At 47.5% G+C, this 27233-nt stretch overlaps 2 gene segments (V, D, J or C); both read left to right on the forward strand.

Moving 5' to 3' along the window:
• The first annotated feature begins 224 nt into the window (after positions 1 to 224).
• On the forward strand, positions 225 to 20183 carry LOC309517670 (Ig gamma-1 chain C region secreted form-like). The segment is given in 8 exons: positions 225 to 572; positions 1685 to 2023; positions 2747 to 3043; positions 3969 to 4265; positions 5221 to 5514; positions 5977 to 6084; positions 6224 to 7628; positions 19852 to 20183.
• On the forward strand, positions 8129 to 25503 carry LOC309517652 (Ig gamma-2C chain C region-like). The segment is given in 8 exons: positions 8129 to 8238; positions 9321 to 9659; positions 10365 to 10661; positions 11358 to 11654; positions 16282 to 16575; positions 24000 to 24097; positions 24261 to 24349; positions 25128 to 25503.
• The last annotated feature ends 1730 nt before the right edge of the window (positions 25504 to 27233 follow it).

A 27233-nucleotide genomic window follows, 5' to 3' on the forward strand; every position in this document is an offset into this window, starting at 1 on the left:
CCCCTCGGCAACCACTTTTAAAAAGCAGGTGTATACACATTCTATTTTAAATTATATAACATTCATATATACCACTCGGTTTTAAGAAAAACTCCAAACGGCTCACAAAAATATCAAGCAGAACATCATGAAGAACATTATTTTAAAATATGCAAAGGAAACTTTGAAATCACCAGTATAAACTGCAGTGGAACCTTGGTTTTCAAACTTCTCCGTTGACAAACGTTTTGGAACTTGAATGCTGGAGGTAACTGCTTCAGTTTTTGAACACTTTTCAGAAGTCAAACATACCACATGGCTTCCGTTTTGAGTTTCCCTATTGTATTGATGCTTCCGTATTGAGTTTTCAGTTTTTGAATATTTTGGAACTCAAACAGTCTTCTGGAACGGATTGCGTTCGAAAACCGGGGGTTTTGTAAAAAGAAACGAAACACAGCCAACTTCTACAGGCCCATCTGGGCTGGCTTGCTTAAAAGCAGAATGTTTTGATCTGACACCCGGGAGTCACAGTTCAACTGAACTTTTGTCTCTCAGGTGCATATCGCTCTCGCATCCTTTCTGGAGAATACAAAGTAAGCAAGGCGGCCCCAAAATGCCCAGCTTCTCGTGTTTGCTGCTCTCCTTGCAGGGTGCATGTAAGTCGTATCCCCTCACCCGGAGGACCCTTGCCAGTTGGGGGGGCTCCTGGTGGCGAGGGCAATGGAGGAGGAGGGAGGGAAGGAGGGAGAGGCGGCTTCACAAAGACCAGCAGGAGCCGGGAAGCGAGCGGCCAGGCGGCCTAGTCCTAGAAGGACCAGGAGAGGTTTCCTGTCTGAAACCTGGAGAGCCTCTGCCAGTCAGTGTAGACAGTACTGGCCTAGGTGGACTAATGGTCTGATTCAGTATAAGGCAAAGCAGACCAGAGCAATACATTTGGTACCAGCTTGGCTCAAGAGTTGTCGGAAGGAGGCGTACAAGGCGCCATCCAACTGCCTAAGGGACTCCACTCCAGATTTGTGTAGGGTTTGCTCCTTAACCTTTGCTGAAGATGTCCCACAAGGGAGTTTTTTCCTTCTCCTAGATGGGCCACCTTCCCAGATTGTCGAGCCCCATGTGCCCCTCACTTCCCTCTATAGCTGGAGCTTGCCTTCACATGCAGGGGAGATCTCTTAACTCACTGAGGGTTTGAGACACGTTAGCTATCCTCACCTCATTTAGCCGTCCAGTCGAAGCCTTTCCCTGGGTGTGGCCGCTATCGCCTGCTGACAACTTCTTGGCTCTTTTTATGTGAATTGCCCTGAGACCGCCGGGTATAGGGTGGTATTATGATGATGATTATAATAATAATAATAGCCACAGGTGAGAGCTGAGTGCAGACTGAGGACCAAAGTTAGACAAGCCACCCCAGAAAGAGCTTGACGTGTCCCACACCAGAGGTACTCCCACTCCCCTAGCGCCCACAGTGGATGGTTACTTTTTTGAGAAGTCAAAGGTGCATCCCGCATTCAGATTTAAACTAGTCCTCAAACTCCTCTAACCAGCCTGGTTTTGTTTTGTATTTTAACCAAATGGCTTCAGGAATCCCATTTTTGCATAACTACAGTTTGCAGGAATCTTAAAAGTTAAAAGTGGTTTATGATGGCTTTAGCCTGTGATGGAGGTCCAGTCTAATTACAGTCTAACTGTATCTCTTTGTCCTTTTCAGGGGCAGCCATGATAATCCAAGTCCCTTCATCCCCAGTCCAGGCAGGGCCACACACTGATGCATTCCTGCCTTGCCATTACACTTTTGACCCTCCCATTACCATAAACACTTCTGCCGTGATTGTGAGATGGTCGCTGAGAGGAAGAACCATTGTAAAGTTGCATGGGAGTATTTCAACCTTTAGACCGAGGGGAGCAGTGCTTGATTGGAACACAGCGCGTGAGGGCAATGCCAGCGTCATCATCTTGGATGTAAGAGGCGATGATGTTGGGGTGTATACGTGTTGTGTTAGCCATACTCCTGACGTTGCTGAAGGGAAGGTGACATTGAAATTAGAAGGTAAGGGATGAAAGGCGGTGGGCAGAAAACCTTTTTTAAAGCACTAAACATATTTCACATGAAAGTCCTTGATGTAAAATACAGTGGTACCTCGGTTTACAGTCGCTTCAGGTTACAGACTCCGCTAAGGCAGAAATAGTATCTCGAGTTAAGAACTTTGCTTCAGGATAAGAACAGAAATTGTGCAGAAGCAGCGGGAGGCCCCTTTAGTGGTGCTTCAGGTTAAGATCAGTTTCAGGTTAAGAACGGACCTCCAGAATGAATTAAGTTCTTAACCAAAGGTACCACTGTACCATTTTAAAGCACATCCTATGAAGCGCTTCATGTTAACTCTGAGCCAAACAAACCTGACAGGGCCCTATTTTAATGATGCTGCTGCTGCTGATAATTTATACCCTGCCCATCTGGCTGGGTTTCCCCAGCCACTCTGGGTGGCTTCCAACAGAATAATAATAATAATAATAATAATAATAATAATAATAATAATAACAACAATAATGCGATAAAACATCAAACATTGAAAACTTCCCTTAATAGGGCTGCCTTCAGATGTCTTCTAAAAGTCAGATTGTTGTTTATTTATACATTTAAAGTACACTTAACTCATGCGGCTTCCGGTGAAGAATCCTGGGAACTGCAGCTTGCTGCTCACGGAGCTACAGTTCCCAGCACCCTTTAAGCTGTCCAAGGAGATGCTCTCCTAACTCTCCTCTCTCCCTCCAGCTCCCCCACGCCTAACACTCGGCCCCACAGAAGTGCCGCTGGGAAAACCAATCAATTTGACGTGTGCAGCATCCGACTTTTACCCTGGCGGTGTCTCTGTGAAGTGGCTGCGAGGCAGTGAGACTGTGAAAGTTGACTCGCCCCCTGCCAAGCTTGAGGCCAATTACCACTTCTATGCAGAGAGTGTCCTGAACTTCATACCACAAATCTCCGATGATGGTGTCACCTTCTCATGCCACATCCAACACCGAGCAGCGAAAGACCCAATAAGTAAAGATATTGAACTGAAGGTGGTAGGTAAGTGGCAGCCTTTCCTGTGCAGCCCTGGAGTCCTGCCCCACCTCCCCCATGCCCATGCTAAGCACAGTTCCCCCTTTTAGTGAGACCCAGTTCTGGCTCTCTAGCCTGTTCTGCCTCTGTGTATTTTTCTCCTCAAAACTCTATAGCTTTTTGCTCAAACCAGGTTGTGTCTCCTCCATGATATAGAAACTGTCAAGAATTTCTTTGCTGAAGTGGATGAAGCCCCACCCAGTTGAGTTTGCTTCCACACTAGTTCCCTTCAGCATTGCCAGATACATCTAGGCCATACATTTAAAGCACATTTAACAGACACTTGGCCCCACAAAGGTGCAGCTGGCCAAACCAAGCACCATGATAAAAATAGACTTGAAATTGCTTAGTTTTGCCCTTGGCAACATGTTTTCCCCCACCAACAGGTTTTCCCCAGCAACAGGTTACCTTGGCAACAGACTTCTTTATTAGACAGGCTATGAATGAGAGCAGGCTGTCTGTCCCTCTGCCCAGATGCCTGAGGAGCACAGAGAAGGAATGATTCACTGTACTTAGTTTTTCTTTATTTTCCTCAGGGCAGCAGTTGTATAAGTTGCCATGCTAATTCTTCAATAAATACTTTAAGCAGAACTGGAATGGGTGAGGTGTTTATTCCCACATGGGAATTCAATAACAGATGAGCTGAACTGAGAAAGAAGATTCAGGAAGAATTTCTGGGCGACTCCGCTGAATGAAAATGGAACCCCAAACGACTGGCATAGTGCACTGATGTGCCATGCATTTAAAGCACATTTAACGGATATTGCTTTGTCTGAAGAGTCCTGGGAACTGTAGTTTGGTGCTCACAGAGCTACAGTTCCCAGCACCCTTTAACAAAACACAGTTAAGCTGCCAATGGAGATGCTCTCCTAACTCTCCTCTCTGCCTCCAGCTCCCCCACGCCTAACACTCGGCCTCACAGACGTAGAGCTTGGTGAACCAAGCAACTTCTTGTGCGCGGCATCTGACTTTTACCCTGGCAATGTCTCTGTAAAGTGGCTGCGAGGCAGTGAGACTCTGAAAGTTGACTCGCCCCCTGTCCAGCAAGGGCCCGATGGTCTCTTCTATGCAGAGAGTGTCCTGGAGTTCACACCACAAATCTCTGATGCTGGCGTTACCTTCTCATGCCACATCCATCACCAAGCGAGAAAAGACCCAATCAGTCAAGATTTTGAGCTGAAAGTGGTAGGTAAGTGGGAGCCTTTCCTGTGCAACCTTGAGTCCTGAAATGCCTATGCTAAGCACAGTTCCCCGTCTTAGTGAGACCCAGTTCTGACTCGCACTCTCTACCCTGTTCTGCCTCTGCTTATTTTCCTCCTCAAAACTCTGTATCCCTTTGCTCTAAACAGTAGTGTCTGCTCCATGATAAAGAATCCTGCAAGAACTTATCTGCTGAGGTGGGTGAAGGCCCACCCAGTCAAATTTGCTTCCATACTAGGGCCCCTCACGATTGCTAAGGCACTGCTTTCCTGGAAATCAGCTGGAAATCGCATTAAAATGGTGGCTTCACACACTACTTAACATGGCGCTATAATTAGCAAAAAGGCTTTACGTTCCCCATGTTTGGAGATGGGAAGCCTGTGACCCTCCAGATGTGGATGGGCTCCAGCTCCCGTCAGACCTGGGCAGAGAAGCCAATGGTCAGAATGGTGGGAGTTGTAGTCAAAGGACATTGGACTACATTGGAGGGGTATAAATGATGATGATGATGATGGTGATGATGATGATGTCAGGAGTGCAACTCTTAATTTGACTTGGGGGAAATGATGGCATGGGAGGAGAATATCAGACTTCTTAAGGCAAACTGCAGCTATTCAATAGTGACTTTTGTTGGTCTCAGGATATAGTTGGACTTGGACCGGTGTCCATCTAGCGCAGTATTGTCCATGCTGCCTGGCAGCAGCTGTCTGGCTTTCAGGAGGCAGCTTTTCTCAGCCCTGCCTGGAGACACCAGAGATTGAACCTGAGACCTTCTGCGTGCAAGGCAGATGCTCAGGGACTGAGCTGCTCTTGTGTAAGGCATTCACACAACTGTGGACTGTTCAGAGACTGTTAGGTGGGTTGCCTTTATAATCTGCAGTGTCTCCCTCTATTGGCCATCACCAGACTTGCAGGACCTCAACATCTCTTTCCTCTCCTTGCAGCTCGCCCAGAACTTCATATGCTCACCAGGCCATCAGGGAAGACGTTCTTGGTAGCTGAGTGCCTAGTGTGTGGGTTTTACCCACAAAACGTTACAGTGCAGTGGCTGAAAAATGGGGAGCCGATACAAGGGAGAATATATAAGTCGGAAATCGTACAGAATCCTAACGGGACGTTCTCAACCGGAAGTGTCTTCTTCCCACAGCAGGGCAATTTTGCAGCTAATTTTACCTGCCAGATACAACATGAAGCACTGGAGGCACCACTGGAGGAGACAACCCCCTGGGAGCCAGAAGGTGAGGGTGTCAGGGAACTGCCATCGGCTCAGGGGGGAGAGGGGAAAAGCCGATGGATTACCGAGAGCCCCCAAAGATCGTGGGAAGCAGCTCCTCCTCAGCGGAGGAGAGTAACCACGCCTCCAGTGGAGAGGAGCTTCAGGGCTCGGAGGAGGCGAGGCGGTGCCAGGCATGCCAAGAGGGGAGGCGCAACTGGGCACCAAGAAACTACTTTGCTGGGAAAGGTTTAAGGACCGCCCACTCACGGATTCTGCCAGCCATGGGAGAGTGGTGCTCTGGACAGGTAAAGTTTATTTTGGCATCAAAAGCAAGGCTTCACAGCCGAGCAAGGAGGGATTTGCCTGCTTGCTCTCGAGCAACCGCTTGGAACCTTAACAGAGGGTGATGGAATTACCCACCCCTCATCCCCAGAATGTAGGACCAAATCACATTGGCCAAAACGTAAACCTGCATCTCCTCCAGCTCTAGGATACTTTGGATCACCGATGACTTGGCTACTAGGATCTGCGGGACATGTTGTGGGACTTGGCTTGGGAGTTGGAGCAACGTTGATGTACCAAAGACGCAGAGGTGAGTTGGGGCTGCCTGGAGTGGTGGCAGAAAGGGCAGCAGGGTCCGTGGGGAGGCAAGGCTGCAGTGCTGGGGCACGGGACTGCAGATTGCAGTTTGGAGGAACCTGATTATTGCGTTCTCTCTCTCTCTCTCTTAGCAGCCCCGTAAGCGCAAGCTGAGCTGAATGACGTAATCCTCCTGAAGCAGATGTCGAAAGTCAGGAGGGAAAAGCCAGATGAAGTCTTGGGTATCTAACAGTCCACGGAATGACATTTTGGCACAGGGTTGTTCTTGGCAATGCAATATTGTTCCATTTCATTATGTATTTCCTAGAAAATCTATTTCCAGTATGATAATTGCAGGAGGCTTCATTTTAAAGTCAAGGCGATTTAAATCATTTGAAATCAACCTTCCATTCTGAAATTATATACATATAGTAGAGCTCTGCACTCTTTGGGAATTCTAAGAAACCAAGGGATATTGAGGCTTTTAAGATGGATATTATAATTTGTTAGTTTCAGGGCTGTGCCTCTCCCAACTCAGGGCCCGAAACGAGCCCAAAGAACACCTGATCCAGCCTGATCTTCATACTGATGACCAGTTGTGTTGTGGCATACAAAAGAGTGCCTAGCTTGAGGGTTGGGCTACTGTTTAATTAAGGTTAATAAACCCTTCATGTCAGGAAGGAGGTTGGGGAACAAAAAGCTGCATCTCCTTGCCTCCCCGCTCTGACTGGAGCATCGAGAGCAAGAGGGTTCAATCCTGCCTGGTGCTGTTTTACCAACACATCCCCCAGTCTGCCTCTCCTCTTTCCCCGTCATTTCCCTCCCTGTCCCAGTTTGTGTGTGATGTGATATCTTTTCTCCTTTAGTTTTTCACCTTATACGCTGCATTATCTGTATGGCTATACTTTAGCTTCACCTGTTCCAAGTTATATTTCTTGTTTTTTGTGTTCTGAATTCTGTATGGAAAAATAGATTTCAATAAAGTGTTTAAAAAGTAAATAAATCCCAAATTTGTAGTAATTCAGATGTAGGAGAAAATAATTGACAGCACCAGTGCCTGACGTTGGGCAAAAGATTCTTGCAATGCAGTGTGTTCTCAGGGTCCTTTCTAACTCGTCAGTTCCACAATTTTATGAAATCATCTGTCCTGGAAACAGCATTAAATTATGCCCAGGAGCTCAATGCTGCTTTGGGGAACAGCACACTATCCCAATGCCCACATGCACCACAATTTGTGGGTGCCCGGCCTCTTCAAGGGGAATTTGTGGGTGCTGGGGCACCCAGGGCCCCAGGGAGTTGGCACTTATGGGCTACAAATACGCTTTGGGCCACTACAAATCATTCTTAACAGAGAAGAAGATCTGTGACTGCCAGCTGCTTATGGCAAACTCTGCCTTTAGTTTGTGACCTGCTCTGCCTCTGCCCTGCCATTTTGTGACTGTTAGGCCTCAATAATCCTCAAGGCCGGAAGCAAAAATTTTGGAGAACAAAGCGCTTGATGGGCCACCTAAAATCTAAGGTGACGTTCTCCCCTCAGCAACCAGTTTTTAAAAGCAGGTGTATACACATTCTATCTTAAATTATTTAACAACATTCATATATACCACTCAGTGTAAAGAAAACCTCTAAGCAGTTCACAAAAATATCAAACGGAACATCATGAAGAACATTATTTTAAAATATGCAAAGGAGACTTTGAAATCACCAGTATAAACTGCAGTGGAACCTTGGTTTTCAAACTTCTCCGTTGACAAACGTTTCGGAACTCGAATGCTGGAAGTAACTGCTTCAGTTTTCGAACACTTTTCGGAAGTCAAACATACCTCATGGCTTCCGTTTTGAGTTTCCCTATTGTATTGATGCTTCCTTATTGAGTTTTCAGTTTTTGAATATTTTGGAACTCGAACGGTCTTACGGAACGGATTGCGTTCGAAAACCGGGGTTTTTGTAAAAAGAAAAGAAACACGCCCAACTTCTACAGGCCCGTCTGGGCTGGCTTGCTTAAAAGCAGAATGTTTTGATCTGACACCTGGGAGTCACAGTTCAACTGAACTTTCGTCTCTCAGGTGCATATTGCTCTGGCATCCTTTGTGGAGAAACGAAAGTAAGCAAGGCGGCCCCAAAATGCCCAGCTTCTCGTGTTTGCTGCTCTCCTTGCAGGGTGCATGTAAGTCGCATCCCCTCACCCGGAGGACCCTTGCCAGTTGGGGGGGGGCTCCTGGGGGCTAGGGCAATGGAGGAGGAGGGAGGGAAGGAGGGAGAGGCGGCTTCGCAAAGACCAGCAGGAGCCGGGAAGCGGGCGGCCAGGCGGCCTAGTCCTAGAAGGACCAGGAGAGGTTTCCTGTCTGAAACCTGGAGAGCCTCTGCCAGTCAGTGTAGACAGTACTGGCCTAGGTGGACTGATAGTCTGATTCAGTATAAGGCAAAGCAGACCAGAGCAATACATTTGGTACCAGCTTGGCTCAGGAGTTGCCAGAAGGAGACGTACAAGGCGCCATCCAACTGCCTAAGGGACTCCACTCCAGATTTGTGTAGGGTTTGCTCCTTAACCTTTGCTGAAGATGTCCCACAAGGGAGTGGAGGTTTAGGGTCAGAGTTTTTTCCTTCTCCTAGATGGGCCACTTTCCCAGATTGTTGAGCCCCATGTGCCCCTCACTTCCCTCTATAGCTGGAGCTTGCCTTCACACGCAGGGGAGACCTCTTAACTCACTGAGGGTTTGAGACACGTTAGCTATCCTCACCTCATTTAGCCATCCAGTCGAAGCCTTTCCCTGGGTGTGGCCGCTATCGCCTGCTGACAGCTTCTTGGCTCTTTTTATGTGAATTGCCCTGAGGCCTCTGGGTATAGGCCGGAATAATAATAATAATAATAATAATAATAATAATAATAATAATAGCCACAGGTGAGAGCTGAGTGCAGACTGAGGACCAAAGCTGGACAAGCCACCCCAGAAAGAGCTTGACGTGTCCCACACCAGAAGTATTCCCCCTCCCCTAGCGCCCACAGTGGATGGTTACTTTTTTGAGCAGTCAAAGGTGCATCCCGCATTCAGATTTAAACTAGTCCTCAAACTCCTCTAACCAGCCTGGTTTTGTTTTGTATTTTAACCAAATGGCTTCAGGAATCCCATTTTTGCATAACTACAGTTTGCAGGAATCTTAAAAGTTAAAAGTGGTTTATGATGGCTTTAGCCTGTGATGGAGGTCCAGTCTAATTACAGTCTAACTGTATCTCTTTCTCCTTTTCAGGGGCAGCCATGATAATCCAAGTCCCTTCATCCCCAGTCCAGGCAGGGCCACACACTGATGCATTCCTGCCTTGCCATTACACTTTTGACCCTCCCATTACCATAAACACTTCTGCCGTGATTGTGAGATGGTCGCTGAGAGGAAGAACCATTGTAAAGTTGCATGAGAGTATTTCAACCTTTAGACCGAGGGGAGCAGTGCTTAATTGGAACACAGCGCGAGAGGGCAATGCCAGCGTCATCATCCTAGATGTAAGAGGCGATGATGTTGGGGTGTATACGTGTTGTGTTAGCCATACTCCTGACGTTGCTGAAGGGAAGGTGACATTGAAATTAGAAGGTAAGGGATGAAAGGCGGTGGGCAGAAAACCTTTTTTAAAGCACTAAACATATTTCACATGAAAGTCCTTGATGTAAAATACAGTGGTACCTCGGTTTACAGTCGCTTCAGGTTACAGACTCCGCTAAGGCAGAAATAGTATCTCGGGTTAAGAACTTTGCTTCAGGATAAGAACAGAAATTGTGCAGAAGCAGCGGGAGGCCCCTTTAGTGGTGCTTCAGGTTAAGATCAGTTTCAGGTTAAGAACGGACCTCCAGAATGAATTAAGTTCTTAACCAAAGGTACCACTGTACCATTTTAAAGCACATCCTATGAAGCGCTTCATGTTAACTCTGGGCCAAACAAACCTGACAGGGCCCTATTTTAATGATGCTGCTGCTGCTGATAATTTATACCCTGCCCATCTGGCTGGGTTTCCCCAGCCACTCTGGGTGGCTTCCAACAGAATAATAATAATAATAATAATAATAATAACAATAATGCGATAAAACATCAAACATTGAAAACTTCCCTTAATAGGGCTGCCTTCAGATGTCTTCTAAAAGTCAGATTGTTGTTTATTTATACATTTAAAGTACACTTAACTCATGCGGCTTCCGGTGAAGAATCCTGGGAACTGCAGCTTGCTGCTCACGGAGCTACAGTTCCCAGCACCCTTTAAGCTGTCCAAGGAGATGCTCTCCTAACTCTCCTCTCTCCCTCCAGCTCCCCCACGCCTAACACTCGGCCCCACAGAAGTGCCGCTGGGAAAACCAATCAATTTGACGTGTGCAGCATCCGACTTTTACCCTGGCGGTGTCTCTGTGAAGTGGCTGCGAGGCAGTGAGACTGTGAAAGTTGACTCGCCCCCTGCCAAGCTTGAGGCCAATTACCACTTCTATGCAGAGAGTGTCCTGAACTTCATACCACAAATCTCCGATGATGGTGTCACCTTCTCATGCCACATCCAACACCGAGCAGCGAAAGACCCAATAAGTAAAGATATTGAACTGAAGGTGGTAGGTAAGTGGCAGCCTTTCCTGTGCAGCCCTGGAGTCCTGCCCCACCTCCCCCATGCCCATGCTAAGCACAGTTCCCCCTTTTAGTGAGACCCAGTTCTGGCTCTCTAGCCTGTTCTGCCTCTGTGTATTTTTCTCCTCAAAACTCTATAGCTTTTTGCTCAAACCAGGTTGTGTCTCCTCCATGATATAGAAACTGTCAAGAATTTCTTTGCTGAAGTGGATGAAGCCCCACCCAGTTGAGTTTGCTTCCACACTAGTTCCCTTCAGCATTGCCAGATACATCTAGGCCATACATTTAAAGGAATGATTCACTGTACTTAGTTTTACTTTAATATCCTCAGGGCAGCAGTTGTATAAGTTGCCATGCTAATTCTTCAATAAATACTTTAAGCAGAACTGGAATGGGTGAGGTGTTTATTCCCACATGGGAATTCAATAACAGATGAGCTGAACTGAGAAAAAAGATTCAGGAAGAATTTCTGGGCGACTCCGCTGAATGAAAATGGAATCCCAAACGACTGGCATAGTGCACTGATGTGCCATACATTTAAAGCACATTTAATGGATATTGCTTTGTCTGAAGAGTCCTGGGAACTGTAGTTTGGTGCTCACAGAGCTACAGTTCCCAGCACCCTTTAACAAAACACAGTTAAGCTGCCAATGGAGATGCTCCCCTAACTCTCCTTTCTGCCTCCAGCTCCCCCACGCCTAACACTCGGCCATACAGACGTAGAGCTCGGTGAACCAAGCAACTTCTTGTGCGCGGCATCTGACTTTTACCCTGGCAATGTCTCTGTAAAGTGGCTGCGAGGCAGTGAGACTCTGAAAGTTGACTCGCCCCCTGTCCAGGAAGGGCCCGATGGTCTCTTCTATGCAGAGAGTGTCCTGGAGTTCACTGCACAAATCTCTGATGCCGGCGTTACCTTCTCATGCCACATCCAACACCAAGCGAGAAAAGACCCAATCAGTCAAGATTTTGAGCTACAGGTCCAAGGTAAGTGGGAGCCTTTCCTGTGCAACCTGGACTCCTGCAATGCCCATGCTAAGCACAGTTCCTTAGTGAGAACCATTTCTGACTCGCACTCTCTACCCTGTTCTGCGTCTGCTTTGTTATGTACTGAAGTTCTCACCCTGGGCCAGCAGGGGGATACTGTAGATAGTTATGCAAATGAAGGATCAAAAAGTGACGTTCAGTGATTGGATAGTTTGTATGCAAATGAAGGATCGAAAAGTGATGTTCAGTGATTGTATAGTTTTAGAAAATGGCAACAGTTACATAGTTCTGGAGCTCTGTATAAGCAGGCTGACTGAGCTCCTCAGTTTAGTTCTGTTCCAGCTTACAAATAAAGAGTTGCTTTGGAAGAATCGCTGTGTCGTCTGATATGTTCGCCCACAACTTAACACTGGCGACGAGGATGGGATCGATGGACATCAGAGCACAGCCAGATGCGGCCATCCTCTGAACTGAGCTGAATCACTGAGCGAAATCACTGGACCTTTGTGCCAGCCTCTGAATCATGGGACTCCTACCTCGCTCGGTTCGACTGCTACCTCCAAGCCAACGAGCTGACAGCAGTATCAAAGGAACAAAAGCGGGGCCCATTCTTCAGCCTCTGTTGGCCTGAGGTGTTTGAGACGGCCCGAGCATTGGTTGCACCTGAAGCAGTCCAGGCAACACCATGGGACACGATCCAAGAGAAGCTCCACAACAACTACGCGCCAAAGCCGTCCAAGATTGCTGCCCGCCATGCGTTCTACCACCGGAACCAGGCAGAGGAGGAGTCAATCAACAACTACACCACTGCCCTGCGACAGGCTGCAATGCACTGCGAGTTCCGAGACTTAGACGATGCCCGGATGGATTGAATCGTCTGTGGGGTCCGGGACATCCATGTGCAACGGTGTCTCCTCGCCAAGCCAGACCTCACGCTGCAGAAAGCCATTGAGGAGGCTGTGGCCTCAGAAGCTGCTCAGGAGATCCGCAAGTCCAGCAGCCCGCATCTTGCTAGGAAGCCAGTTCCAGTGCATCACAAAGATGCCAGCAGTGATGAGGCATCCTCCAGTGAAGACGATGACGTGCACCAGACAAAGCAGGAGCGCAGGAAGTTCCAACAGAAGTCCAAGGGCCAACCGGAATGTGCCGGCTGCGGAGGCAACCATTCCCGTGCCAAGTGTCGATTCAGAGACGCCATCTGTCGGACGTGTTCCAGAAGGGGCCACATCGCTAAGGTCTGCCGATCGGCTCTGTCTGACACCCCCCCCTCACCAACTCGCAAGTCCAAGTCTTCACTCCAGTCTGCCAAGGAAAGCTGTTTCGCTCTCACCAACTGCTGCTGCCCGTCTGGAACCACGATTGGCCAAACCGACTCGCCTACGCGACGCAAGCTGAACGTCATGGTGCTCATTGAAGGAGCTCCATGTGACATGGAGATCGACACCGGGTCTGCCCTGTCCATTGTGTCTTGGAGCACCATCAAAAGACTGGTACCCAGAGTGTCCAAAAGGCAACTCGACTCTCACCACGTATACCTGAGAGACTACCAGGAAAACGACATTCCCGTGGTAGGCGTTGGCCAGTTCCAGATCGCCTTCAAGGATTTTTCGGGCCTACTCTGACTGGTGGTGGTCGAAGGTCAGCGGCCAAGCCTCCTAGGGCTAGACTGGTTTGATGCCCTCGGCCTGGAAGTCACCGGCATCAACTGCATCTCTAACGCAGAGACTGAGGGTCTGGTCAAAGACTTTGCCGAGGTTTTTGACAGCACTTTGGGGTAATATACAGGTACGCCCATCTCCTTTAGCCTTGATCCACACTCTCGGCTCATTGCGGCTGTCTGCTGTGGGGAGACCGCGTTGTGATTCCCCAAAGACTCCGTCAACGCGTCCTGGAGGCTCTGCACGTTGGCCACCTGGGAATCGTCAAAATGAAGGCGTTGGCTCGGTGTTAAGTCTGGTGGCCTAACATGGATGATGCCATCACTGCCTGGGTGTCCGCCTGTCAAGCGTGCCAAGAATCAAGGCCTGCACCACCGGCAGCTAAGGGGCACACCTGGGAGACGCCAAAGACACCCTGGCCGAGGGTGCATATCGATCTGGCCGGCCCCTTTCACGGCCAGACCTTTATGGTAGTGGTGGATGCCTATTCCAAATGGCTGGAGGTGGCCCTGATGCCCTCCACCACTACCGAGGCCGTCATCCGGGTGCTGCGAGGCCTGTTTGCGATGCATGGGTGTCCTGATGTCCTTGTCTCCAACAACGGACCGCAGTTCACGTCAGGCACTTTTGAGCGGTACCTTTTGGGACTGGGCATCCGCCATGCCCTAACAGCACCATTTCATCCATCCAGCAAGGGGCAAGTGGAGAGAATGGTGTGCTCGGCAAAAGAGGCACTGGCGCACCTGGACCGGGGAGACTGGCATGAGCGGGTCGCCAAATACTTGTTCGTGCAACACATCACCCCTCATGTGGCCACAGGGCAGAGTCCTGCTGAACTGCTTATGGGCCGCCGCCTTAGGTCACCGCTCGACCGGCTGCACCCGGACTTTGCCGTGGCCGAACCCCCAGGCTGTGCCAACGCGCCACGGTCATTTGTTCCAGGAAACCAGGTCTTTGCCCAGAACTATGTGGGGGACATTCCTTGGGTGCCAGCCACAGTAGTGGGAGTCACTGGACCTCGCTCGTACCAGGTGGCACTCGAAGACGGACGCTTGTGGCGCCGGCACATAGACCAGCTTAGGCGCAGGGTTGGAGACTTGGACACTACCGTGGTGCCCCCAACTGCGCTTGTGGCTCCAGAAGAGACACTTACAGATGACGAGGCTCCACCTACACCTCTCGCAAACTGCCACCGTGGAGCCGAACCAAGCCACTTCAGAGGGTCTGCCAGACTTACCACAGGCTCAGACCACTCCACTTGCGGAGGCTCCACCCACAGCAGCGAATCCAGGGGATTTGGTTTCAATGCCACCTAGGGTCGCACCACAGCCTCAGCAAGAACTGTGTGGCCCCCCGGACTTGGCTACCAGTCCCCGGCGGTCTGGCAGAGTTTCCAAGCACCCAACTTATTTAAAGGACTATGTTGTAGGACATGTATCACTGTTGGTCTAAGTATGTGAAATGTAACCGATATGCTTTTGTGCCTAATTGAACCATTACGTGTAGTGCTGTATTTAAGGAAACCATTACGATTGTAACTAATGCCTCATCTCGGTGGGGAGGGGTGTTATGTACTCAAGTTCTCACCCTGGGCCAGCAGGGGGATACTGTAGATAGTTATGCAAATGAAGTATCGAAAAGTGATGTTCAATGATTGGATAGTTTGTATGCAAATATTTCTGACTCGCACTCTCTACCCTGTTCTGCGTCTTGTTATTTTCCTCCTCAAAACTCTGTATCCCTTTGCTATCTGCTGAGGTGGGTGAAGGCCCACCCAGTTGAATTTGCTTCCACACTAGGGCCCCTCACGATTACTAAGGCACCGCCTTCTTGCAAATCAGCTGGAAGTCGCATTAAAATGGTGGCTTCACATGCTACTTAACATGGCGCTATATTTAGCAAAAAGGCTTTACGTTCCCCATGTTCGGAGATGGGAAGCCTGTGACCTTCCAGATGTGGATGGGCTCCAGCTCCCGTCAGACCTAGCCAGGAAAGCTAATGGTCAGAATGATGGGAGTTGTAGTCAAAGGATATTGGAGAGCCACACTTTCCCTGTCCTTGCCTCACAGGACCTGTAGTGAGGTCCGTCTGGCGCCTCCATTGACCTCTTACCCCCCAGGCTGTGATGGACTAGAATGGCATTTTTCACACCCTTTAAAAGGAACATAAAGGTAAAGGTAAAGGTACCCCTGCCCGAACGGGCCAGTCTTGACAGACTCTGGGGTTTGTGCGCCCATCTCACATCTATAGGCCGGGGGCCAGCGCTGTCCAGAGACACTTCCGGGTCACGTGGCCAGCGTGACAAAGCTGCATCTGGCGAGCCAGCGCAGCACACGGAACGCCGTTTACATAGGTCTGACTAAAATATGCCATTAAAGGGCTGCATGTCAGTAATCATTAAAAAGCACAAAAGATGAGAGGATGGTAATTCCAGACTAAGCACTTGGCATGGAAGCAACACAGCATTCTGCCTCCAAAGACCACCAGTTGGAAGCCCCTAGTGGTCACAAACAGGGCACAATAAATTGCTTCTTCACCCCATTCTTCTCTTGGGGTCAAGCCACATGTCAGGCCATTATTGGATATCTTGGTGCCTTTTTCCCTTAAGTCAAAACTGCTGTGGAGTGCAACTCTTAATTTGACTGCAGGGAAATGATGGCACCGGAGGGGAGAATTAACCTTTTCCCCGAGTGCCTTCTTAAGGGAAACTGTAGCTCTGCAATAGTGACTTTTGTTGGTATCAGGATATAGTTGGACTCGGACCCTTTGTCCATCTAGCGCAGTATTGTCCTGGCAGCAGCTGTATGCAAGGTAGATGCTCTGGTGCTGAGCTGCTCTTGTGTAATGCATTCACACAACTGTGGCCTTTAGAGACTGTTAGGTGGGTTGCCTTTATAATCTGCAGTGTCTCCCTCTATTGGCCATCACCAGACTTGCAGGACCTCAACATCTCTTTCTTCTCCTTGCAGCTCGCCCAGAACTTCATATGCTCACCAGGCCATCAGGGAAGTCGTTCTTGGTAGCGGAGTGCCTAGCGTGTGGGTTTTACCCACAAAACGTTACAGTGCAGTGGCTGCAAAATGGGGAGCCGATACAAGGGAAAATATACGAGTCGGAACTTGTACAGAATCCTAATGGGACGTTCTCAACCGGAAGCGTCTTCTTCCCAAACCAGGACCATTTTGCAGCCAATTTTACCTGCCAGGTACAACATGAAGCACTGGAGGCACCACTGGAGGAGACGATCCCCTGGGAGCCAGAAGGTGAGGGTGATAGAATTACCCACCCCTCATCCCCAGAATGTATTACCAAATCACCTCGGCCAAAACTGAAACCTGCATCTCCAACTGACTCTCCTCCAGGTCTAGGATACTTTGGATCACCAATGACTTGGCTACTAGGATCTGCGGGACATGTTGTGGGAATTGGTACGGGAGTTGGAGCAACGTTGATGTACCAAAGACGCAGAGGTGAGTTGGGGCTGTTGGGAAGAAAGGGCAGCTGTGGCAGAAAGGGCAGCGTAGTCCGTGGGGAGGCAAGGCTGCAGTGCTGGGGCACGAGACTGCAGATTGAGGTTTGGAGACACCTGATTATTGCGTTCTCTCTCTCTCTCTCTCTCTTATCAGCCCTGTAAGCTCAAGCTGCGCTGAATGACGTAATCCTCCTGAAGCAGATGTCGAAAGTCAGGAGGGAAAAGCCAGATGAAGTCTTGGGTATCTAACAGTCCACGGAATGACATTTTGGCACAGGGTTGTTCTTGGCAATGCAATATTGTTCCATTTCATTATGTATTTCCTAGAAAATCTATTTCCAGTATGATAATTGCAGGAGGCTTCATTTTAAAGTCAAGGCGATTTAAATCATTTGAAATCAACCTTCCATTCTGAAATTATATACATATAGTAGAGCTCTGCACTCTTTGGGAATTCAAAGAAACCAAGGGATATTGAGGCTTTTAAGATGGATATTATAATTTGTTAGTTTCAGGGCTGTGCCTCTCCCAACTCAGGGCCCGAAACGAGCCCAAAGAACACCTGATCCAGCCTGATCTTCATACTGATGACCAGTTGTGTTGTGACATACAAAAGAGTGCCTAGCTTGAGGGTTCGGTTAATGTTTAATTAAGGTTAATAAACCCTTCATGTCAGGAAGGAGGTTGGGGAACAAAAAGCTGCATCTCCTTGCCTCCCCGCTCTGACTGGAGCATCGAGAGCAAGAGGGTTCAATCCTGCCTGGTGCTGCTTCACCAACACATCCCCCAGTCTGCCTCTCCTCTTTCCCCGTCATTTCCCTCCCTGTCCCAGTTTGTGTGTGATGTGATATCTTTTCTCCTTTAGTTTTTCACCTTATACGCTGCATTATCTGTATGGCTATACTTTAGCTTCACCTGTTCCAAGTTATATTTCTTGTTTTTTGTGTTCTGAATTCTGTATGGAAAAACAGATTTCAATAAAGTGTTTATTTTTTTAAAAAATCCCAAATCAGTAGTAATTCAAATGTAGGAGAAAATAATTGACAGCGCCAGTGCCTGACGTTGGGCAAAAGATTCCTGCAATGCAGTGTCTTCTCGGGGTCCTTTCCAACTCGTCAGTTCCACAATTTTATGAAATCATCTGTCCTTGAAACAGCATTGAATTATGCCCAGGGGCTCAATGCTGCTTTGGGGAACTGCACACTGTCCCAATGCCCACATGCACCAAAATTTGTGGGTGCCTGGCCCCTTCATGGGGAATTTGCGGGTGCTCAGGCACCCAGGGAGTTGGCACCTAGGGGCTCCCAAATAAGCTTTGGGCCGCTGCAAATCATTCTTAACAGAGAAGGAGATCTGTGCCTGCCAGCTGCTTATGGCAAACTCTGCCTCTAGTTTGTGACCTGCTCTGCCTCTGCCCTGCCATTTTGTGACTGTTAGTCCTCAATAATCCTCAAGGCCAGAAGAAGAATTTTTTGAGAACAAGCCACTCAATTGGCCATCTAAAAACTAAGTCGACTGTTCCTCCCTCGGCAACCATTTTTAAAAAGCAGGTGTATACCCATTCTGTTTTAAATTATTAACAACATTCATATATACCACTTGGTTTTAATAAAACCTCTAAGCAGCTCACAAAATATTGAATGGAACACAGGCATCATTGTTAAAAACAGTTATGCAAAGGAGACTTTTAAATCTCCAGTACTAAGTAAAAAGAAACGAAATGCGCCTAACTTATACACGCCTGGCTGGGCTTGCTGCCATAAAAGCAGAAATGTTTTGCTCTGGTGCCAGGAAGCCGCAGCTCAACTGAAATTTTATCTCTCAGCACATTGCACTCACATCCTTTCTGCAGAAATGAAAGTAAGCAAGGCGGCTCCAAAATGCCCAGCTTCTCGTGTTTGCTGCTCTCCTTGCAGGGTGCATGTAAGTCGCATCCCCTCACCCGGAGGACCCTTGCCAGTTGGGGGGGGGCTCCTGGGGGCGAGGGCAATGGAGGAGGAGGGAGGGAAGGAGGGAGAGGCCGCTTCGCAAAGACCAGCAGGAGCCGGGAAGCGGGCGGCCAGGCGGCCTAGTCCTAGAAGGACCAGGAGAGGTTTCCTGTCTGAAACCTGGAGAGCCTCTGCCAGTCAGTGTAGACAGTACTGGCCTAGGTGGACCGATGGTCTGATCCAGTATAAGGCACTTCCTGTGTTCCTATGAAACTTCTTTTTCCTTCAAGGGCAGGGTGGGGAGGGGCGCAAGACTCCCCTCTTGGCCTTACTGTTGAGGTCCAAAGCAGACCAGAGCAATATGTTTGGTACCAGCTTGGCTCAGGACTTGCCAGAAGGAGGCGTACAAGGCGCCATCCAACTGCCTAAGGGACTCCACTCCAGATTTGTGTAGGGTTTGCTCCTTAGCCTCTGCTGAAGATGTCCCACAAGGGAGTTTTTTTCCTTCTCCTAGATGGGCTACCTTCCCATATTGATAAGCCCCATCTGCCCCTCACTTCCCTCTATAGCTGGAACTTGTCTTCACATGCCGGGGAAATCTCTTAACTCACTGAGGGTTTGAGACAGGTTAGCTATCCTCACCTCATTTAGCCCTCCAGTCGAAGCATTTCCCAGGGAGTGGCTGCTATCACCTGCTGAAAGCTTCTTGGCTCTTTTTATGTGGATTGCCCTGAGACCGCTGGGTATAGGGTGGAATAATAATAATAATAATAATAATAATAATAATAGGAGCCACAGGTGAGAGCTCAGTGCAGACTAAGGACCAAAGTTGGACAAGCCACCCCAGAAAGAGCTTGGCGGGTCCCACACCAGAAGTATTCCCCCTCCCCTAGCGCCCCATACACCACAGTAGATAGTTACATTTTTTTGAGAAGTCAAAGGCATCATTCAGATTTAAACTAGTCCTCAAACTCCTCTAACCAGCCTGGTTTTTTTTACCAAAGGGCTTTGGGATTCCCTTTTTTGTATAACTACAGTTTGCAGGAACCTTAGAAGTTAAAACTGGCTTATGATGGCTTTAGCCTGTGATGGAGGTCCTGTCTAATTACAGTCTAACTTTATCTCTTTGTTCTTTTCAGGGGCAGCCGTGATAATCCAAGTCCCTTCATCCCCAGTCCAGGCAGGGCCACACTCTAATGTATCCCTGCCTTGCCACTTCTCCTTAGACCCTCCCAGGCCCATAAACGTTGATTTCCTGATTGTGAGATGGTCGCTGAGAGGAGAAAATGTTGCAAAGTTCGATACCAACATCACAGTGTTTAGACCGAGGGGAGCAGTGCTTGATGCGACGCGGCTGCCAGAGGGAAACGCCACCCTCTACCTCTCGGACGTAAGGGAGGAGGATGCTGGGGAGTATACGTGTTTTGTTCTCCATACTCCTGACAGTGCTGAAGGGAAGGTGGCATTGAAATTAGAAGGTAAGGGAGGCAAGGCGGCGGGTGGAAAACCTTTTTTAAAGCACCAAACACATTTCACATTAAAGTCCTTGATGTAAATACCATTTTAAAGGACATCCTTTGAAGCGCTTCACGTTAACTCCAGGCTAAACAGACCTGACAGGGCCCTAGTTTTATTCATGTATCTGCCTCATTGTGATATTAAGCAGTTGGGCTGTGTCTATTTCTACAAGAGAATAAAATGTCCAACTGAGTTAACTGAAGCTTACTCCCAAATAAGTGGGTATCGGAATTGCAATTTGTACAGTTCCGTTTCTTGAACTGCTGCAACTGTGGTTTAATGGTTTTTATTTTGTATGGTGTAAATATTATATTTTTATCTTTTATCTGAATTAGATTTCTGGCCCATGAGACAACATGGCTGCTGATGGTGTGGGCCAGAAATTTTTAAATAAATAAATACTTATAATTTGGGTCCCACGGTGCTCCCTTGGAAATAATTTGCCTATTTGAAGCACATAACACTGGTTCTCTCTCAGCTGTGTTGGCTGCCATTATACTTCCCAGCATTTTTCAAGATGCATATCCTGATATCCTAAATTGGTTAGGGCTGTGTATTACTGGGAACACCAGCTCGCATTCAAGCCTACTCCTCTGGAGATGAGACTTTGGGGAGAGCTGCTGTTTCATGTTCCATCATTTAGAGATGTCCATTGTAAGGAAACAGAGCAGGGCTTCCTTTGTGGTGGTGCTACAGAACTGAGATGTGACCTCTCAAGAGAGGCTTGACAAAAGCACGCTTTGACAAATATCATCATCATTTATTTATTTATACCCTTCCCATCTAGGTGGGTTTCCCCAGCCACTCTGGGCAGCTCCCAACAGAACATTAAAAACACAATAAAACACCAAACATTAAAAACTTCCCTAAGCAGGGTTGCCTTAAGGTGTCTTCTAAAAGTCAGATAGTTGTTTGTTTCCTTGACATCTGATAGGAGGGTGCTCCACAGGACAGATGCCACTGCTGAGAAGGCCCTCTGCCTGGTTCCCTGTAACCCCACTTATTGGAGGGGGGGGAGCCACCAGAAGGCCCTCAGCGCTGGACATCAGAGTCTGGGCTGAATAATGGGGGTGGAGACGCTCCTTCAGGTATACTAGGCCAAGGCTGTTTAGGGCTTTAAAGGGCAGCACCAACACTTTGAAGTGTGCTCAGAAATGTACTGGAGGCAATGTACGTCTTTCAGGACTGGAGTTATACAGTCTCGGTAACCTGTCCCAGTTACCAGTGTAGCTGCTGCATTCTGGATTAGTTGTAGTTTCCAGGTCACCTTCAAAGGTAGCCCCACGTAGAGCGCATTGCAGTAGCCCCAGCGGGACAGTCTCCCAGACCTTGAGGGATGGCATAGTGGAGATACAGGATTTACTGCATTTGGGGGCAGGCCAGGCAGGACTTGGGGCTAAGAGGATAGTGAGTAACTTAAAGGCCACCTAATGAGTTCATGGGTAAGGTGAGATTTGATCTGCAGATTCCCAGTGCATGTTTTCAACCATGACTTCTACTCCAACTTCCTTGTACTGAGAGTTTCCTTTTACTGTGGAAGGGAAGAGGGAAGTCACATCCATGCCATACATTCAAAGCACACTTAACTCGTGCGGCTTCCAGTGAAGAATCCTGGGAACTGCAGCTTGCTGCTCACGGAGCTACAGTTCCCAGCACCCTTTAAGCTGCCCAAGGAGATGCTCTCCTAACTCTCCTCTCTCCCTCCAGCTCCCCCACGCCTAACACTCGGCCCCACAGAAGTGCCGCTGGGAAAACCAATCAATTTGACGTGTGCAGCATCCGACTTTTACCCTGGCCGTGTCTCTGTGAAGTGGCTGCGAGGCAGTGAGACTCTGAAAGTTGACTCGCCCCCTGCCAAGCTTGAGGCCAATTACCACTTCTATGCAGAGAGTGTCCTGAACTTCATACCACAAATCTCGGATGCTGGTGTTACCTTCTCATGCCACATCCAACACCAAGCAGTGAAAGACCCAATCAGTCAGGATATTGAGCTGAAGGTGCAAGGTAAGTGGGAGCCTTTCCTGTGCAACCCTGGAGTCCTGAAATGTCCATGCTAAGCACAGTTCCCCGTCTTAGTGAGACCCAGTTCTGACTCGCACTCTCTACCCTGTTCTGCTTCTGCTTATTTTCCTCCTCAAAACTCTGTATCCCTTTGCCTGTAGTGAGGTCCGTCTGGCGCCTCCATTGACCTCTTACCCCCCCCCCCCCGGCTGTGATGGACTAGTATGGCATTTTTCACACACACCTGCCCTTTAAAGGGAACATAGGTCTGACTAAAATATGCCATTAAAGGGCTGCATGTCAGTAATCATTAAAAAGCACAAAAGATGAGAGGATGGTAATTCCAGACTAAGCACTTGGCATGGAAGCAACACAGCATTCTGCCTCCAAAGACCACCAATCGGAAGTCCCTAGTGGTCACAAACAGGGCACAATAAATTCCTTCTTCACCCCATTCTTCTCTTGGGGTCAAGCCACATGTCAGGATATTATTGGATATCTTGGTGCCTTTTTCCCTTAAGTCAAAACTGCTGTGGAGTGCAACTCTTAATTCGACTGCGGGGAAATGATGGCACCGGAGGGGAGAATTAACCTTTTCCCCGAGTGCCTTCTTAAGGGAAACTGTAGCTCTGCAATAGTGACTTTTGTTGGTCTCAGGATATAGTTGGACTCGGACCCTTTGTCCATCTTGCGCAGTATTGTCCTGGCAGCAGCTGTATGCAAGGTAGATGCTCTGGTGCTGAGCTGCTCTTGTGTAAGGCATTCACACAACTGGACTGTTTAGAAGCTGCTAGGTGGGTTGCCTTTATACAGTGGTACCTTGGTTTTTGAACTTAATCCGTTGCGGGAGATCATTCGATTCCCAAAACCATTCAAAAACCAAGGTGCAGTTTCTGATTGGCTGCAGGAGCTTCCTGCACTCAATCGGAAGCCGTGGAAGCTGCGTCAGGCATTCGGCTTCCAAAAAACGTTTGCAAACCGGAACACTTCCGAGTTTGTGGTATTCAGGAGACGATATGTTTGACAACTAAGCTGTTCGGGAACCAAGGTACCACTGTACAGTGGTACCTCAGGTTACATAAGTATCAGGTTACATAGGCTTCAGGTTATAGACTCCGCTAACCCAGATATAGTACCTCAGGTTAAGAACTTTGCTTCAGGATGAGAACAGAAATTGTGCTCCTGCGGCACGGCGGCAGCAGGAGGCCCCATTAGCTAAAGTGGTGCTTCAGGTTAAGAACAGTTTCAGGTTAAGAACGGACATCCAGAACGAATTAAATACTTAATCTGAGGTACCACTGTACTCTGCAATGTCTCCCTCTAGTGGCCGTCACCAGACTTGCAGGACCTCAACATCTCTTTCCTCTCCTTACAGCTCGCCCACAACTTCATATAGTCACCAGGCCGCCAGGGAAGACGTTCTTGGTACCTGAGTGCCTAGTGTGTGGGTTTTACCCAGAAAACGTTGAAGTGCAGTGGCTGCAAAATGGGGAACCGATACAAGGGACAATATACAAATCTGACCTTGTACAGAATTCTAATGGGACGTTCTCAACCGGAAGGGTCTTCTTCCCAAAGCAGGACCATTTTGCAGCCAATTATACCTGCCAGGTACATCATGAAGCACTGGAGGCACCACTGGAGGAGACGATCCCCTGGGAGCCAGAAGGTGAGGGTGATGGAATTACCCACCCCTCATCCCCAGAATGTAGTACCAAATCACCTCGGCCAAAACTGAAACCTGCATCTCCGACTGACCCTCCTCCAGCTCCAGGATCACCAATGACTTGGCTGCTAGGATCTCTTGGACTCGCTTTGGGACTTGTCCTAGGAGGTGGAGCGATGTTGATGTACCAAAGACGCAGAGGTGAGTTGGGGCTGCTGGGAGTGGTGGCAGAAAGGGCAGCAGAGTCCGTGGGGAGGCAAGGTTGCAGTGCTGGGGCACGGGACTGCAGATTGCAATTTGGAGGTACCTGATTATTGCGTTCTCTCTCTCTCTCTCTCTCTCTCTCTCTCTCTCTCTCTCTCTGCAGCCAAGAATGAGCAAGCTGAGCCAAATGACCAAACCCTCCTGAAGAAGATGGGAGAAGATGCCGAAAGCCATGAAGGAAAAGCCAGGTGAAGTTTTTGGTATCTAAGAGTCCACAGAATGACATTTTGGCACAGGGTTGTTCTTGGCAATGCAATATTGTTCCATTTCATTATGTATTTCCTAAAAAATGCATTTCCAGTATGATAATTGCAGGAGGCTTCATTTTAAAGTCAAGGCGATTTAAATCATTTGAAATCAACCTTCCATTCTGAAATTATATACATATAGTAGAGCTCTGCACTCTTTGGGAATTCAAAGAAACCAAGGGATATTGAGGCTTTTAAGATGGATATTATAATTTGTTAGTTTCAGGGCTGTGCCTCTCCCAACTCAGGGCCCGAAACGAGCCCAAGGAACACCTGATCCAGCCTGATCTTCATACTGATGACCAGTTGTGTTGTGGCATACAAAAGAGTGCCTAGCTTGAGGGTTGGGCTACTGTTTAATTAAGGTTAATAAACCCTTCATGTCAGGAAGGAGGTTGGGGAACAAAAAGCTGCATCTCCTTGCCTCCCCGCTCTGACTGGAGCATCGAGAGCAAGAGGGTTCAATCCTGCCTGGTGCTGCTTTACCAACACATCCCCCAGTCTGCCTCTCCTCTTTCCCCGTCATTTCCCTCCCTGTCCCAGTTTGTGTGTGATGTGATATCTTTTCTCCTTTAGTTTTTCGCCTTATACGCTGCATTATCTGTATGGCTACACTTTAGCTTCACCTGGACCAAGTTATGTTTCTTGGTTTTAAGTGTTCTGAATTCTGTATGGAAAAACAAATTTCTTTTTTTATTATTCATGTATGCTACAACAGCGGCAAGAGTCTTGATGGCACAAGGATGTAAGAATGAGGAAACCCCGCCAAAGGAACAGTGGCAAGAGAAATTGATGTACTATGCAGAAATGGCTAAACTGACATACAAACTGTGAGATAAGGATAACTGTGACTTCAAAGAAGAATTTGAACTTTTTACAAAGTATTTAAAAAGACAACAAAATGAATTGGACTCCTTGGCAGCTTTTGAATAAACATACACAAATTTAGTGATTGATAACTAAGGATGGAGAACCCCAGTTGCCTCCTGCAACCCTTGAGCCATAGACCGGGGTCATCTATAACTACAATGCTACATCTGAATTAATACAGATTTGGGGTTTTTTAAAAATAAAATAAAAACACTTTATGGAAATTTGTTTTTCCTTTTTTTAAAAAAAATATTAACAATTTCAACATAACAACATATCAAAACATATCATATTCATTACACTGGGGAACAATTTTTTTCCCATTTTCTGTTACATGAAGTTTTTCAGCTGTTCTTATATGTTCTTTCAATGCTTATTTAAAATCTGAAATCGATTTTCGTGTACATGCTATAGTTATCTTGCAATTTCCAACTTTTGCCGATATGTCATATTTACACTGGGGATAAGTGGACACATTTGTGTCTACTTGAAGAAGCCATGGTCCGATATGAAAAATACAAATATTTAGGCTACAAAACTGTAAAAATAAAGAAAAAATAAGTTTGCAAAACAATAATTACCATGTGGTTAGGGTAGATCAATGTGTCAGTGTCCACTTGTAATGTGTCCAGTGTAATGTGTCCAGTGTCCAGTGTAAATATGACATACAGTGGTACCTCGGGTTAAGTACTTAGTTCGTTCCGGAGGTCTGCTCTTAACCTGAAACTGTTCTTAACCCGAAGCACCACTTTAGCTAATGGGGCCTCCTGCTGCCGCTGCGCCACCAGAGTATGATTTCTGTTCTCATCCTGAAACAAAGTTCTTAACCCGAGGTAATATTTCTGGGTTAGCGGAGTCTGTAACCTGAAGCGTATGTAACCCGAGGTACCACTGTATCGGCAAAAGTCAGAAATTGCAATATAACTATAGCATGTAGAAGAAGAAGAAGAAGAGTTTGGATTTGATATCCCGCTTTATCACTACCCGAAGGAGTCTCAAAGCGGCTAACATTCTCTTCCCTTCCTCCCCCACAACAAACACTCTGTGAGGTGAGTGGGGCTGAGAGACTTCAAAGAAGTGTGACTGGCCCAAGGTCACCCAGCAGCTGCATGTGGAGGAGCGGGGAATCGAACCCGGTTCACCAGATTACAAGTCCACCGCTCTTAACCACTACACCACACTGGCTCACTGATGAAAATCGATTTCAGATTTGAAATCAGCATTGAAAGAACATATAAGTACAGCTGAAAAATCTCATGCAAAACAAAATTTAAAAAAAATGTTCCCCAGTATACTGTATATCCCAAGGGAATACATTTTTTTTTTGCATACCTCCAACTGTACATAGATATGCATGTCATTTTCAATGCTATACATGTCATGTTCAATGCTATATAAGTCACTTACATTTATACTCATATTGTACTACTTTGGCTATGTGTTTAATAAAATATTGAATTCTTGCATTGTGAAAAACAAAGATTATGGTAAAAAGTGAAAAACATGAATTGCAAAAAAACCCAGAGCTTACAGAACAAAACCAACTTCAGATATGAAATCAGCACGTCGAAATTAGGTTAGAACAACTGCAGGTGTCAATGCAACAAAAAATTTGTTTCCCAGTGTTATCCCCCCCCCGACTTCCCTCAGCTTCTCCTCTCTCCTTTTTATCAGCACATATCATTCTCTGCATATTATAAAATTATATCGATCCTTATATTATCTATCTACCATGTTACTGTTTTGCGCCTGGAGTCAGTCAGTGCAGCTTGGAATTCTAGTTAAGAAAAGAAAAGAAGAAACAGACACAGCCCTGAAGTCTGCGAAGCCCTGCTAGAGGGCATGCACATTATAGCAAAATTCTCCCCCTGTGATATTTTGTTCCTTCATGCTCAGATAATAATATCAGGCCATTTGATAAATTGCTGAGAAAAGCAACTAGTGCTTCTCCAGT

This window comes from Podarcis vaucheri (genome assembly GCF_965113315.1).
Source record: "Podarcis vaucheri genome assembly, chromosome: 13".
Classification (NCBI taxonomy): domain Eukaryota; kingdom Metazoa; phylum Chordata; class Lepidosauria; order Squamata; family Lacertidae; genus Podarcis; species Podarcis vaucheri.